The sequence below is a fragment of the Poeciliopsis prolifica genome, unplaced genomic scaffold (genome assembly GCF_027474105.1).
Source record: "Poeciliopsis prolifica strain line A6 unplaced genomic scaffold, Auburn_PproV2 SCAFFOLD226, whole genome shotgun sequence".
Taxonomy (NCBI): Eukaryota; Metazoa; Chordata; class Actinopteri; order Cyprinodontiformes; family Poeciliidae; genus Poeciliopsis; species Poeciliopsis prolifica.
This window is the reverse complement of record NW_026562601.1, coordinates 77,382-94,776: the sequence shown is the minus strand read 5'-3', so window position 1 is coordinate 94,776 and position 17,395 is coordinate 77,382. Positions and strand designations below refer to the sequence as shown.

General features: G+C 38.6%; 1 pseudogene; it reads right to left on the bottom strand.

Annotated features, from left to right (window-relative positions):
* LOC129357064 (ankyrin-2-like) overlaps positions 1-17,395 on the bottom strand; it is an 81,063-nt pseudogene that overhangs the window by 40,954 nt on the left and 22,714 nt on the right.

Below are 17,395 nucleotides of genomic sequence, written 5' to 3'. Positions count from 1 at the left end.
GTGTTCCTCTACCCATAGCATGATAGCTTCCTGAAACGCAAAAGCATCAGAAGGTATGACATGTCAAAAATACTCTAAAGAAATCTCAAATCTGCAGTTACAATAAATACAGCAGTTGATCAAATGTTATATTGATGTAAACAGGAAATAGAGATTGCTTTCATCTGCTGGAGATCTGTTTGTGATTTCAAAGAAAATTTATGGTTGGATATTTGCTGCAATAAAAAGAAACCTAAATAGTGTAATGAAAAAAACATAAATAATTTTGATGTGCAGTTAGTGGAACATCGGTAAACAGTGATAAAAATATTCTGCCAAATTTACAGAGCCCTTATTGTATAATAATATGCATTGGGGTGTAATAGCGCACAAAAATCAAATCATGGCTTGTGTTGAGACATTATGTTCTGCCTGCTCCTTCTGTGTGATCTCTCTATCTCTCTCTCTCTCTTTCTTTCTCTTTTTCTCTCTCTCTCTTTCTTTCTCTTTCTCTCTCTCTTTCTTTCTCTTTTTCTCTCTCTCTATCTCTCTCTCTTTCTTTCTCTTTCTCTCTCTCTATCTCTCTCTCTCTTTCTTTCTCTTTCTCTCTCTCTTTCTTTCTCTTTTTCTCTCTCTCTATCTCTCTCTCTCTTTCTTTCTCTTTCTCTCTCTCTCACTCTTTCTTTCTCTTTCTCTCTCTCTCTTCTCTTTTTCTCTCTCTCTCTTTCTTTCTCTTTCTCTCTCTCTCTATCTCTCTCTCTCTCTCTTTCTTTCTCTTTCTCTCTCTCTCACTCTTTCTTTCTCTTTCTCTCTCTCTCTTTCTCTCTCTCTCTCTTTCTCTTTCTTTCTCTTTCTGTTCCTTCCATTAACCTTAAGCCACCGGGTCTCTGTTTGTTTCCTGGCTCCCTGTGTGTTTCCTTCAGGTTTTGTAAGATGTAGGATAAACACTGTTTATGACACAATGATAAGTAGAAAATATGAATAAACAGGCAAAAACTTGGGAATACTTTCGATGTCTGTCACGGTGCATCATTAGGTGACATAGTTGCAACGGGTCAATAGCCTGTAATCAATATGGAGAATGACAAAAAGTCATAATTACTGTCATAAATAAACAGAAAAATTCTTTATGAAATAGAGGGGAAATTACTGTGCATACCTTGCAATGCTTTCATTCCTACAATTAAACTTTTAGAAAAATACTACAAAATATTCAAAGTAGCACCATAAAATCAGTAATCTCTATTTTAGTGGAATTATTCTACTGGATTTGGAAATGAATTTGTTTTAACAAATCAATGTAGTCACTCTGGTTTCTATAGCAAGAGAAACTTACCTTCTTCGTCTGAAACATCCAGTACTTCAGTCATAGTTTCAGGAACATTCAGCTTGTGTTTCTCTGTCACCGTCTGTCCACAGAGGGGAAACATTTAAGATTAAATGTTGTTGACACATAACACCCATATTAGATAAAACTGCTGACATTTCAACAAAATCAATCTCATCTCAATATACTGCTATAGCATAAATGAACTTATATTAATTACACTGATTTTACTACTCCATACCTTCAGAGTCTGGTGTACACCCTAAATCCAAGTTTTGGTCAGTTGAATAAAAACTGATGATGAAAAACAGAATCTAAAATATTTTGACCTTACAGAAGAAATTTTCACACCCAAGAAGTTCTCCACTTTGGGTCACATTACAACCACAGACTTCAGTGTTTGTCTCGGGACGGAGGTGACAGATCGGCACAAAGTACAGAATAACTGTGAAGTTATGACACATGGTTTTCAAGTTGTTTTTTTTCTTTTTAACAAATTAAAATGTGAAAATAATTTTCATGCATTCGTATTTCACAGCAAAGGAAACTGCAGGTCTTTTTCATGGTTGTTTGTGCCTACCAGTATTGCCACTTTTACAAATTTCTTCTTTGAAAACTGGTTGGAGAGTATCTGAACAGCAAGTTGTAGATCAAAACTTTGAATAGGCCAATTAAATAATTGTGAATCTCTAAAGAAAAGCATCCCACATTTTGGTGCCTGCATGAAGTTTTTCATTGTGGGGATGGTGTGTTCGGGGTGATGTGCAGTATTCCATCACACATGGAATGTTTTGGGACAAAAAGTTTCTTGTTGGTCTCTGAACAGAGCGCCTTCTTCAATTTATTCTTTTTAATCTGCCTTTGTGGCTTTATTTAAGAACAGTCAGAAAGGAAAGTGGGAGAGTCAGGGCCAGGACTTGAACCTGTGACAGACCTCCATATGTGCATTGTGCACCACCGCGGTGTCCCATTATTCAACTGCTTTAAAGATTTTGAAAACCCTGCATCATTTTTCCTCCTTTTAACATCATGTTCATTTGCTAAGTGTAAATTCACTCAGAGGTTTCTACACTGGTTCTGCCATACCGTAGTGGTGGTGATGATCTCCTCAGTGACGACTCGCAGAGTGTCCACCACAGAGATATAGCCCAGCCTCCGAGCTATACCCAGCGCAGTATTTCCATTCTGGGGACAGGAAGCAGATTCCAGATGCCTGTATTTGCATTTGAGTTTGCATCTGCTTTAAGTGAGTATATACAAACCACAGTAATGGCGTTGGGCTTGGCCCCATACTGAAGCAAAACATTGATGATGTGTGTGTTTCCTTGCTGGGCAGCTTGATGAAGCGGAGTGTATCCACTCTGGCAAGGGGAATGGAATAAAGATTGAGAAACAGCTGGAGCTGAATAACCTGCAATAACTTCAGTTACAGCAGTACCTTTGTCTTGGCGTTTACACTGGCCCCGTTTTGAAGAAGGAAGTTCACCATCTTGACATTACCATAGTGACACGCTACAATTAGTGGGGTGTAGCCCAGCTATGAAAAAGTAAAAACATCTTATTTCTCCAATCAGGAATCATGGAAACATGGATAGCATGTTTTTTTTTTTCATACAAAACATGCTAAGTGTAAGGATTAAAACACATTGTGGATGCTGATATGGACGAATCAAAACTCTAAACCTCACTATTTTAATTTGAATAGATTACCAAATTTTGAAGAACACCTAATGTCGAGGGGAACACCAGAAATCAATGGGGTCACAAAAAGTGCATGAAAAGGCTGTAAACTCTGTCACATTCAAATAATGTAAAAGCTAGTCTGATTCTTGTTATTATTAAATACGTCGCGAGTTGTCATAATCTAAAAATCCTTTGGCTGCACTGATAAATTGGCCCTGATTTTCCTTCATTTTAGGAGAGAGATACCAACATGAAGATCCAATCTTATGCATCAATATCTCTAAAAATCAGCCACTGTCCCTTTTTTATGCAGACTGACCATAAATGCAGACATGAACTCACCAGGTCACCATGAATCACTGCATTCCTATTTGTGGCAAACCTCAATTGCCACATTCTATATGCTACGGTTCTAACCTTCATTTAACCAAATGAAAAACTTTGTTGAAACCTCAAATCTCTTTTTCAAGAGTTGGCAAAAAAAGCAGCACTGTTTACAAATGCCAACTTTTATATTAAAACAGAAAAATCAATATGTATGAAAGCATAATATTATAAAAAAATAGCTATTGAAAAACAAAATTATCAACAACAAAAAAAGCCACCTAAACTCTCTTCTTCATGGTCTTTAATCTTTAGTTCACTGAAAGTCACTTTCTCTGTCAATTTAAATACTTGTTGAAAATGATTTGGACACCACATTTAACTGCTCTCTTTCCCAGGTCTTCCCCAATTCTTGGGACAAACATATGGGAAAAAGCCTGGGAACAAAGTCCATACCAGATGCCGAACGTAACCATCAGCAGAGTCAGATACAACAGAAAGAAAACCAGTAAATGACAACAGTGAGCACGATATCCACAGTCATTTAAAAAAGTGCAATGATATAGCATTTTTTTTAAGATATTGTCCTGGTGAATTCATGAATAATAGTCCAAAAGAGACAGGAATGTTGCTGAAGTTAAGACTTGAATGTTTTGGTCGTTCCAGTTCTCGTCTCGAACCACAGAAGCCTTTGGTGATTAAAAAACAAAGACCAGGAGAGGCAGCAGAAGGTTAGCCCTAGAGATCAGACTTTACAGCTGTGTCCTACATGACCATATCCATTAATCTGTATGATTTGGTTAATCTTATGCAGGAAAATCGGTGACCAAAATGTACTGGACAATGATCAGTAACTGTCAATACTTATCTTAAATGACATCAGTCTGTGTCAGAGACATACAATCTGAAGTGGGACACTAGTGCCTAATTGACAAAGGAGGAAAATAAAACAGGAACTCCTTTCACATACTTTAGTCTGGTGGTCCAAGTTGGCACCGTTCTTGGAGAGAATCTCAGCAACCGATACTTTGTCTTCTTGGGCTGCCAGATGGAGTGCGGTTAGGCCACTCTGCTTGAGCAAACAGAGAAGTAACATAGGAAGTGACACAATACAAATGGATAACTTTGCCTTATATCAGGGTTGGTGGTCAACATTACCTTGGTGAAGACATTAATCTGGGCTCCTTTGCTGATTAACAGAGCTGCCATGTGTGTGTGACCCTCCTGGGAGGCCAGATGGAGCGGCGTGACCCCCTGCTTGGTCAGGATGTTGGTCTCTGCGCCGTATTGCAGCAGCACTGTGGCAATGTCCATCTGGTTCTTCTTAGCCGCAATATGCAGAGGAGTGTAGCCGTTCTGGTTCATGAGAGGCAAACGTTAGGCTGAATGTTTTCAATGGTTCTGACCCAGACAAAAGTACTGGCCACTTGTCAAGTATGCAAAGCTTTAAATAAATTGTAGTTTTAAAGCTTTAAGACATCAGGTCTATCAGGTCTATTAGGGTGCAAGGTGTGGAAATGTAGTTCAGGAAAGACTCATGTCAGTTCTTTGGAAATAACTTTTTGGAAAATGTTCATTAAAAGACAAATTTTATAGCAATTTCATGCTAAACAAAATGATCAGCTCATTTTCTGTAAATACAGAATTCTCATCAAGACGTGATGAATCATTGTAATTAGCTGATTTATCTTGTGTTAAAGGAAACCATAACAGTATAGGAGGCTTCAGATGATCCACATGTTCTTGTTTGCCTTTGTGTGTGTGTGTGTGTGTGTGTGTGTGTGTGTGTGTGTGTGTGTGTGTGTGTGTGTGTGTGTGTGTGTGTGTGTGTGTGTGTGTGTGGGTGGGTGGGTGTGTGTGTGTGTGTGCATGCGTGCGGGCGGGCGGGCGGGTGGGTGTGTGTGTGTGTGTGTGTGTGTGGGTGGGTGTGTGTGTGGGATGATTTTAGTGCCAGTGAAAGAAGAGAAAACTTTTGCTGTGAATCCAGTGATTCTCCTCATCATGAACTATGTGCTGTAGATTCTCACCTTAGCCATTGCGTGAGGAGACGCTCCTTTGTCCAAAAGCAGGAGCGCCACCTTTTGGTTATCATAATGTGCTGCAACATGGAGGGGAGTGAGGCCATTCTGTTGGGGAGGATTGATGAGTGCATTAAAGAGCCGCTAGAAAAGCAGGGAAACCAAAAACTCATTCACTGTTGACTAGAGGACACAGAATGAGTCAATTTGAAGAACAAAAAATAGCTCCTGTTGACCTTTCTGATAAATGTCTGACTTGGTGAGGCAGATCAAGGAATACCTGGCTTAAAGTGCAACATACGCTTACCAGTTTTCTGGCAGTAAACACATCCTTAACACAAAAAACCACCAATTTTTATTCACATGCAAGACACATGAACATATTATACATATTCATCTAGCTGATAATCCAGTGTTTGCTTGGGGAATCTAAGCAGAACAGGTCTACGTTGGATGTTCACCTTTCCAGCAGAATCAGGAGGCGCACCGCGCTGTATCAGCAGTTTGACCACATCTAGGTTTCCATACTTGGCAGCCACATGCAGAGGAGTAAACCCTTTCTGTAGAGAGGAGGAAGCAGAGACGGTAAGACCCAGAGATTTTGAAAAATCTACACATAAAATCGCAAAATACTGTAGAAATATATACTTTAAAGTATTGGATATTTTTTTTAAAAACTATGTGCTGTCCGGCAGCATCCCACTGAGACATGTTGTCAGAATGCCAGAGTGTCAAGGTGAAGCCCAACAGATTTAATTTCACAAATGGAGCATTACATCTTTCTCTATACTTCACTTGATTTACTTAGGGGCAATGGTGATGACGATGGCAGGAGTTCACCCACAATCAGCAGGTTGCTTGTTCAATCCCTGCTCCACTTGCCCTCTGTGGTTTGTGACTGGTGGGAGGACACTTGATAAAGTGCTCTACCATGGGAGCCTAGGTATAAATTAATGCTGTGAAACTCTCTTCAGCCTACTGGCTGGTAATCATCGATTACAACACCTTCAGGTGCTTCAGGCACCTTCCAGGCTCTTCTCCACCACCAGTGTCTGAGCACCAAAGAACTTCAGGTCTAACTGCTGCTTTTTCTCAGTGTGAGAATAAGCAGCAGCAGCAGCTGTCTCATTCAGCTCTGATTCATTCATTGGGGCCGTGCATCCCCTGTCTGGGTGGGGACTTGTAGTTAAGTCCCCACAGTTCTGACATCCAGGTCCTCCTTTTTGCCGTAGCATTTGTGTTGTATCTCGTCAATCTCAAGTTGTGATAGCAGTTGCGTTTGCGGATGTTGGAACACTGAGCTACTAGTTGTTTAACGCTTAGTGTTGACTGGGGATGTCGAAGTAACCATTCCTTCCCCAGTCTTTGCATGTAACCTCTCTCACTAGGGTTACTTGAGTAGTAGCATTCCAACAGATCCAAGTTTTCATCTCTCGCCCATTTCCGTCTTGTTCCAGTAGCCCATTGTCATCAAGGTGCTTTGATCCAAAACGCTAATGTGTTTTGGATCAAATCCGTTAGCAGCATCCATGTCCTAAGTGACAGAGTAATACTGGACATCCACACTGATTTCTTGACCACCTCATCAAGTTGGACAAAGATTAAATGGTTCCCTCACTACCCACCTTCGTAGCTAATGAATGGGAAGCCCCAGCCTCCAGCAGCACCGAGGCAGTTTCCACCTGCCCCTCCCTGGCAGAGATGTGGAGTGGGGTATAGCCATTGGTTGTGGCAGCATCAGGATGGGCCATGTGCTGCAGCAACAGCTGGACGATCTCTGTTTTCCCAGACGGGACGCGATGTGAAGAGGAGTTTGGTCCTCCTGGACAGGATGGGGGTTGTGGCAGTTTTTAATCAAACAGCACACACACTCGATATTGATGACACAGGTATTGATAAGTGCAAGACATGTGACGAAGGGAATCTCACCCGTGCCTGAGCGTCCACCATCGCTCCATTTCTCAGCAGACATCTGACCACCTCCACCTGGCCAGCCCTGGCTGCCATGTGTAACGCTGTTTCTCCACGCTGTGTACAGCAGGTAACACACTGTGTCAGATGTAGCTGAAATGCTGCATCAGCTCCCTCCTGCTCCTGCCCTTCCCCATTACTCACTATATTGCTGACATCCGCTGAGGCTCCGTTCTGCAGCAGGAGCAGGACGATGTTCAGGTGACCCATAAAAGCTGCTACATGGATGGGAGTCAGGCCAGACTAAACAGGCAGCAGAATGCAGACACATGGTGGAAATGAAAGATCAGTGCTCTACAGTGTTGCAAAAGACCAGAGGCAAACAAATGATAAACTCTGATCACTTTCTGTGTTTTTTCATGCCTGGTCTTGTTTTGTTTAGGTAAGCTTTATTTAACTGAAAGTTTACAAAACAGTCACGTAAGTTACAGCTTTACATTTATTCAAAGTTTGCAAAGCACTAAAGCACTAAAGAAAGAATTTGCTCCACTATTAGAAAAAGTGTCCTCACCACTGCATGTACATATAAAAAAATATTCATTTCAGACATTAAAATAATTACGAAGCAGAGAAGCTCTGAGAAATCAGCTAATGATCAAAGTTGGCCTATTTTACAATTTGCCATTGATCAGTATGATAATTGACAACAATAACTACTCATTGTTTTAAAAGTAGCCACTGAGCAAAGTTAGCTGTCACAAGAAGCATAAAAAACACTTCTAAAATCAACGTATTTATATATGCAGATTGTTCTTAGAAGTAGTCTATGACAACTTAAAACTCAACTCTGAATTAAAACACAACTGAAATAATCTAGTAATTGTTAAATGTTTAACTACAGGGCTGTGTAACACAGGATGCATTTTAATTACTAATGTATGCAAAACTTTGTCAATATTCCACTAATGTCAAAGAAAGACAACTATGGAATTGTGATATTTCCATTAAATAAGAAATGCAATTAAAATCCCAGGTGAATAAATTTGCTCACATAAGTCATTAAAAAACCTGCTGTGGCATCTTTTTCATGGTTTGTGCTAGTAGCAACATCCAGCTGCTGATATTGTGACTCGTCATGCAGAAAGAGTGTTTCCATTACAGTTTTGTGAAATAAACCAATGTTGACATTGCCAGAAAAAAACACTACATTCTGACCACAAAATCTTTTCATCGAAAAACAAGTCTTTTCAAAACTGGTGTGTTTCCATAAAGCACATTTAATTTTGAACCGTTGATTTGCGCCTTTATCTGGTGAATGTAAATCCAGCTGTCTCACACAGTGTGACGTTTCCTCGCCTCCTAATATAAACAAATAATCATCTTTACTGTGTCCTAGATTTTCAGATATCTACAGCTCTTGACTATGAAACTGTCTGTTGTAACAGTTTCATGGCTAAGTTAGTTAAGAACATACTGCCTACTTATTACAACTGCAAGCTGGCTGTGAAACCTGAAAATTAATATCACTAGAAATGAGTTAATGTATAAAATGGATGTTGTTTAAGTCACCTCTGTAATTGCCTGGATTGACGCTCCATATTTCACCAGCAGCTCCATGACTTTTACCCGGTTCTTTTTACAGGCTATATGCAGTGGAGTGAAGCCGTTCTGTGAAGGAAGTGTGACAAGCAACAGCACATCCAACCATAAGGAACATTGTGAATCTGATACTTGCTGAATCTTTCCTCTCTGTCTTTCTAACGTACCAGAGCCCTGGCGTTAGGGTTGGCTCTTTATCCAGCAGCAGTTTGGTGACTCTGTAGTGACCACAGTGAGCTGCCACATGCAACGCTGTCAGGTAGTCCAGTGTGACGTCATCAACGGGAGCCTTGTGCTGCAGAAGGTGTTTGACGCATTCGACGTGGTCTCCTTGTGCCGCCATATGCAGTGGGGACAGCCCATTCTGAACAAGTGATCCAATAGAAAAGGAATGTCATAAGATGAATCGTTTCTCAGCAGCCCAGAGTCCAGACCTTCTGGATGGAGCAAAGCATAGAACCAGGGCAGCTTCTGCTATCAAGCTTCATCAACATAAAGCATGAGCAATAACTCATCACTGCTTTGATGACTTTAAGATCTTCAATTGAATTTTACTCTTGTATTGTGGAGATTATTGCCACCTAGTACTGTGACTTGGGTAATACAGCAATGTTGATCCTTTTTAAATAGAAGATTGAAATGTCTGTTCCACAGTGGGTAAATTTAACACTTGTTTCCATCTCCCCTTAAGGATACCAACTATTTTTCGGAAAAGCCAAAAGGCGGTGAGTTAGATGCTCTTTAGTCATGCATATATACTTTTTTGGGGAAATTGAGAAAGTTATTTTGAATTTTGCTGTTTGTGCATCCAGAAAGGTTTCCCTAAGGTGGTTCTGTCTGATGAGGACATTTAATATTTCATAAGAAGGAATGAACCTGAGAAGCTGGAGTGAAGAAGCTCTCCCGCTCCACAACAGCTTTGTGGCTTTTTATCATTTTTCATTCCATCCCAAAGACTTTGTTTGGACAATTCTGGGTTGTGTGATCAGAACAGACCTGACAGATAAGCATAAATTCAGTGTGGCTCACCTTGGTCCTGGCCAGTAAAGGGGCTCCTCTCTCCAGCAGCAGCTCCACGGCTGTCTCATGTCCACTTCGAGCTGCACAGTGGAGGGGGGTCAGACCATCCTGCATCACACATTGGATAGAAATGTCTCAGTGTGACACACTAATGTGTAACCACATAAAAATATTTCTGTTTATTCAAAAGACACAAAAGTACAGCAAAAAGTCATTTTGGAAATGACTATTTAAGTTGTAGTTCTACCGCTGTGCTGGGCGGTGCTCTGTAAGACAGTCTAGTGAGGTCAAAGGTTGTCCCTCTCCAACATGGCAGAAGCCAGGCATTGATCAACTTTGACAATTGTCTGTCTCATCATTTCCCTGTTTTTTACAGGAACATTTAAGGGATGTTAGCTTAGGTTAATCAACTCAGTTCATCTACGGATAATGACTTAACCTAAAACAGCTGCTATAAAATTGTCAGCTGGTTGAGTTCAGATGCTGCCAGAGACTGCATGATGTTTCTACATGTTACAAACCAAAAGGAGCTAATAACATCGTTGGACGCCAGCTATCTGGCATCCAACCAAACATCAGCTGGGTTAAGACTCTAAATTTAATCCACTGCTGTCCTGCTAAACTGAAACCCCCCCCCAACACTTTTCACATCTGCTTTAAATACCAAACATTAATATCACGGTTTGTTTACTACGGCTAAAATCTTACTGGTATTCCCTGGAAATCTCAGAGAAGGAATGAACCTGAGAAGCTGGACAGCAGTAAGGAAAAGATGTTGATCTAAAGAGCTTCCTGACTGATGATACAGTCAGGAAGAAAACTATTTTGTCTGTGGTTCTGTGTCTGTGGTACCAACCCGTGTTTTTGCATCAATCTGAGAGCCCCGATCCAGCAACAGACGAACCATGTTGGTGTTGCCACGTTTAGACGCCACATGTAAAGGAGTTATTCCGTTCTGCAGAAGAGAGGACGGGTTTGAGAAGGAGAATCTGACACAAAGATTAAGGGCTTAAAGGTGCAGAAAATGTTCTAATTTTATTATCAAACTGTGTTGAAATAAAATGAACTAAAATCTAAACTTTTAATTAACACAGAAATGTAGCCTTAATAGATAGTATGTTTTGTAGTCGCTTAAATGTGTCAATATTTAAACGGTACTTTGAATCTGATAAATGAACCTCAACAGAAAGCATTTTTATTAAATAGAACTATTTGTTGTATATAAAGTAAACCTAATCTGAGTATATCTATGACCATGCTGCCATGGTATGGATTTTATTATATTTCAATGTCATTTCATATTAATTGGACCTGCTTGTCTCCATTGAAATGAAATTAGATTTTTGTGTGATGTACAGTATGTGAATTGATACCAAACTAAAATGATTTTCAAAGTTCCAAACTGTTTGTGTAAAATTACAGTGCACATTTTTGAGTAAAAAGATCTCACCCTGGCTGTGAAATCCACGGCCGCTCCACGGTTGAGTAGGAGAGTGGCCACATTGACATTTCCATAGTGGGCAGCAATGTGCAGTGGGGTAAATCCACTCTGGGACACAGACATGAAACAATAGAAAAAGACAAAAAGGAGAACTAAAGTAAGCATCAGTTCCACATCCAGGTCCTGCAATATTGACCCTGAGTAGCTTCAGGCTTCCCAGCATGCAGTGGTCACTTCAAGCATCAGTTATGAACAAAGAGTAAACTGGAAAAAAATTTGTACACATACATGTAACATCCAAATAATTTGGAAAGACAAACTCATTTTTCATGCAATCAGGTGAACATTATAGAAATGAAGAACTCCTCCTTTCAAAAACCAAACAGATTGTCATCCAGACTGAGGTGAAGATGGACAAAAACATTATCTAGTCAAAATTAAAAGCAGCTAATAATGAAACTCAATTGATGGTACAAGGCAAAATTGATGTTTCCCATTAACACCAGTGCACTATGTTGACAGTACATCATAGAGTCATTAGAGCTAGCAATGAAAAAATATATGGGGAAAGTTAGAGATTGCAGAGCAGGTTGGAGGAGTTGTGAAATTCTTGCCTTACCTTGCCATTCTGTAAGTGTTGGTCCGATTTAATGTGAAAAAGTTGTTTACAAGAGTGTGGAGAAAACAGTGACTAACAAGATGGTTTCAAACATTACACAGTTAAAAGCGCGAATGGTGCAAATTAAAGATCGGTGGATGCATCATGCTCCGCAGTGCAAAATAAATGAAGCCGGGTATTTACATACACTGGATACATTTAGATAGTCTCGTCAGTTGGGGTTATCAACTTGACAAGTTCTATTAGATAAATTCCGGAACGAGAGATTATTACATTCTTCAAGGTCAAAATTTACATGGACTAAGACTACTGTGCCTCCAAATTGTTAATGCAAACCTGGATGATGATGTTATTTATTTCTCCCAAAAGTTCCAATTAGAAAGTTTTATTTGCCATGAATAAATGAAAGTTTTGGCGCTGTGATCCCAGCAGTTGACTTCTTGTAAACGTGAATAACAATAAGCCTGGATAAGCAGCTCAGGATGAGGACCAGAGACGTCTCCGTCCCCCGAGGCCGGGACACTGACGAGAGGATGAAAGCCTGAGGCGGCAGAACAAGAGTGGAGAAGGCACGGAGTTGGGTTGAAGTTCAACTGGCGAGCAGAGAACCACGGATGGAGGGCCTTCTGACTGGACACTTGCTTGATGACTGGTTACAAGGAGCCATGGTCAGCTACTGATAGGCTGTGGTAGAAGCGTATAATGCAGTGACTGGATGATGATGCAGGTGAGGCTGAAGAGAGACTTCCAGTTTGAATTTCTGCCTAGGCTTCATTTCATAAAATTATATTTCAGCGGAAAATCAATTTTAAACAATGTATGTAAGAATAAACAGCCTGGGGTCGTTCACAAAAAGAAGATGAGTTCTGTTCCACAGATGAACAGATTCTGGTGGGAAATGCATGAACCAACTCCAGAACAAAAGCTAGTAAAAATGCCATTGAGATTGTTGAGGGTGACCTGCAGCAACCTCAGCTGAAATGTCACTCAGACAGGAAGAAGTCATTGCTCAAAAAGCAGCATAAAAAGCAAGATTTGCAAATGAACTCAGAGATAAACCTTTAGTTTCATCAGACCACAAGACATGTCTTGAAAACATAAGTTGAAGTGTTTTAGCAAAAGTTCAATTTGGAAGAAAAAATAGGAGGGATTGGAAATTGAACAATATAGATGCCCAATGAAGAAGATTATATGGAAATACTTACACAACATCTGAAGATATCAGCCAGGAAGTTAAAGGTTAGATGTGTCTTCCAATTGGATAGTGACTCTGACCATTTAGCCAAATGTAAAGAACTTTAAAATTGGTATTATTTTCTGGAATTTAGCAAACAGATAGGATTTCAGGAAAAATGTATTGATGATGGTGCTGTTGTACGCAGTGTATGTAAATATCAGGTTTTAAAGGGATCCACAATTAGTTGTAACAATAGACTTTATTTTTAAAACATTTATTTTAGATGTTAAGTCAATACAGTAAAAACACTATTGACTGTTTATTCTAAATTTTAATAAAATATTGTCACATGGATGTTGCCATATTGTTTACGCTGGGTAAATGATGTACACTAGGTCCAATTTTGTGAGCTCCATCCGGCCAAAACAGCAACAAGTAACATTGTTAAGCCTTTTCAATTTAAACCAGAGCGCGCATTGAAGGAAAAGAGTGAGGCAGAAAAACTGGTGTTAGTGGTGCTGCTGCTTTAGCTTCATAAATGAAACAACGAATGACATGTACCTCAGACTGTGCTCCAGTAAGTGTACTAAGTAACTTGTCTGTGTTGAATCCGGTCTTCAGTCCAGTACCACCTGTTTAGGCTCTGGTCTTTGGTTCTGTGTTGGGTTTGTGTTTTCATATTCAGTACTGGTTGCAGTGGTAATGGCTTCTTTATTGTTGAAAGGAGCTTCCAGCGCTGCTTGTCTCTTAAATGTTTCTCCCAGCAGTTTTGTCTTGTTAGCCGGTGCCAGGGTTTAGGCATTTTGTGAATAAAACTGTCAGCATGACATGTTTTTATCTTGCAAAGGCAACAACCACCTGTTAAATTTTTCATCAATTTTGCTTGTACAAATGATTCAAACTCTTCAGGACAGAAATGTTGAAAGCACAAATACAAGTCCTTTGGAAGTTGTGCTCTTCTTTTTTTCTTTATGTGGGAAGCGGTCCAGACTCGCCTCACTATTTTATGTTTATTTTTCATTACAGCCAACAGTGATGCTGTGAATTTGAATTTACACCAATCATAAACATAGTGATAAAAATAACTGCAGTAAACTTCCGGTGTTTACTCTGTGCATTCCAGTCCAGACCAGGTCACAGGTGAAACACTGGTGACCTCCACGTTTAAAAATAGAATAAAAAATATAAATATTTTCTGGTAATTGTCAGTTTTGACACGTCATCAATAGCACTTTTTTAGCTAGCAGCAAAATTGCAACATATTTAGTCCAACATGTTCAACTAATTGTGGATCCATTTAAGTGGAAATGCTTTTTGCACATTAAGTGTCACATGCCTCCTATTCAGAAAACAATAACAGCTGATGTTATTTTCTCATTTTCTTTCAAAAGTATACATTTTCAAAGAGGTTCTATCAGTAATATTTTAAATATGAATGACCAGGACTGCCAATATGAATGTTGCTGTGCATTAATCTGTGAAAAAGAATTTTCAGATTGCAGTGATGGAGAACAAAGAATAGTTTTACATCCTGTTTAATGAACTACATTTTTAAGCTTTCAATGATACATTACCAATCTCTTGTTATTATGCTTTCAATTTGATGATGATGTTAGGCCTATATGAGTATAAAATGTACTCAGCTGGAAAGAACAAACTGGGAGATTAAAATAACTTCCACATGAAAAAATGAACAGACTCAATCCATTGTAGAGAGATAATGAGAATAGCAAAATGCTAACAGGTCTTTAACTCGGCTGTCCTTTCCAGGGACATCTGAAGTGGGACATGTTGCTCACAGATTTCCCAGAGACATCATCATAGACTTTATGCTACAAGAACAGCAACCTGAAAAATCCCACTGTTACCATGGAAACCAGCAACTAAGTTTGGCTTTAGAATAAGGCAACTATTTGCATAATTCATTTGTGTTTAATTTAATAAATCTGAGTGTGATGTAATTATTTAATGAACAACCAAAGTCAAGTTTTTGTGAACTAGAAACTACCTAAAAATGCCTGATTGAAACAGTTTCTGCCCACTGCTTGTTTTATGTTTTTCTGCTCAAACTTTGGCAAAAAATATGAAAAGCAGTAATAATTTGTTCACTTTTTTGAATAGAACATTTGCAAGGCTACATCATCAGGCAGAGTGGAGCGGTTATAAATGTAATTTAAATTAAATTGAATTATATCATAAACGTCCAAATTTCATACTACAAATAAGCAAAGAGGTATAACAATTAAAAAAATATATATCATTGATTAAAAATGAGCATACAAGTCACTCATGGTGATATTTTATGTAAATGAAAATGCTAAAACTAGTCAATTAGTGCTCTACTGCACTGAAATAGCCTCATACTTGATGACCTGGTGTCATCAAGTAATCAATTGACATTATTTATCTCACCAACATATGTTATAGTGAAAAGACTAAAGTTCTGCATTGGAATGAAAGACATAGAATAATATAAGAATAATATAAGATATAAAATATAGAATATTAATATAACTATTTCAAATTACAAGTTGCTTTCCCACATCTCAAAAATGATTTTCCTCAAACTTGGAGTGGACCTTCAAGTACCAAGGCAGTCCAGTTTTCACTTTAAAGATCTTAAAAATAATTTTGGTAACCAATAAAAAAGTGGTTTAATAAATTCCTGCTGGCAGCACAATGCATTGTGGGATATTTTTCTGACCAATCCTTACTGTCACAATGTCCTAAAAAATCAATTATTGCAACCCATAAACACAAATGAATTCATGTTGTGCAATTTAAGTATTAACTTTGTAGATTATTTGTAATAGATTTTTTTAGCTGTACATAAGCAAAACATGTAAACATAAACTAAAAAAATCATGTTCTTGACTTGTGCTAGATGGAAATTCCCTTTACTTCAAATGACACTCTGGTGCCTCTGGTGGCTTATGGGTAATATTTGAGGTTTTGAATTATGGAATGAAATAAAGACAACAAAATTTTCTTTTGTTGTGTGAATGAACTTAAGTTCATTTTAATTTTATGTCAAGAAAAAATAATGTTTTATGTAAATGAATGTTTTTCTTTAATTTTGTTACTGTGTAAGTATGAGAGAGCCTGTAACTGTGAGTGACTGATAAAGAACTAGAAGTTGTGGTTGGAATCATTGTCAGCTCTCATTTCCTGCTGTAGATGTCGGGTCTGGGTTTCCAAATCTTTACTAAAATCCTTGTTTCCAATGAGGTGAAGGGCAGCTGCATGACAAAGGATAAAGCTGTTATCCACCTAGTAATGGAGATAAGTTCAGACTTTGGGTGTGTGCTTTTTCTGCTGTGACAATATAAACATGTGATCCACTGTGCTCAGTGAGATGAGTCTTGAAATGCTTTTGTCTGAAGAAAAATAAAGACAATGATGAATATTTCTCTAATTATTGGAACAAACTGATAAACTTTGATAACTGACATTTCCACAACAAAAGATAGGCTCTTGGTACTTCATTTATTTTTGGAAAAAAAGTATCAATGACTTGTATTTTGAATAAATATTTGTTACCTCAATACGAAATATATTTGTGTGAAAATACTAACTTGAATATTTTTCGTCGATTTCACAGATTCAATTATGTTAAATTTACTTCACCACAGAATCATTTTTCTTTGTGTGCTCTATGGAAATCCTCACGCTTAATCTCTGATAATTGTGGAAAAACTGTTGCTGGAATGTTTCACAGAATGGAAAGTAAAGAATGGAGGTGTAATTCTGAGCTAGCTGCATCCCTCAGCAGACCGGAGAAACTGACCCTTCACTCTTCATTTTAACACCAAGTTAAAATGATGTTTCACCAAACCCTACTGGGAAATAAAGTTTGAATTTAAAATATTTCAGTTTCATTTTGGCAGCCTTGGTCATCCATTAAAGCACTTGTGTTATATTATTACATCAGTCATGCGTCAGTACATTGCTTCTACTTTAAGTTTTTAGCAACTAGTTAAGAGTGCAACAAGGGAGACCATGCAACACCAACAGAAACAAACATTATTGCTTCATATAACAGAATAACAGACAACTTTCTCAGGAAGGCATCAGCACAATATGCATCAAATTAGGGCATCACATCAATTCATTATGTTACTCAGAGATGCTTATGATATTTAAAAAAGGCACTGAGGATTCCAGATGGAAAAATGAATTTCTCAGGGGAATAAACATAAGAAAGGAAAATAAAAAATTATGTTACATTAATGCAACGTAATGAAATTTATGGACTGTGCAGGGGACAGCAACTTTAGCCATTCCTGTCAGCCATACA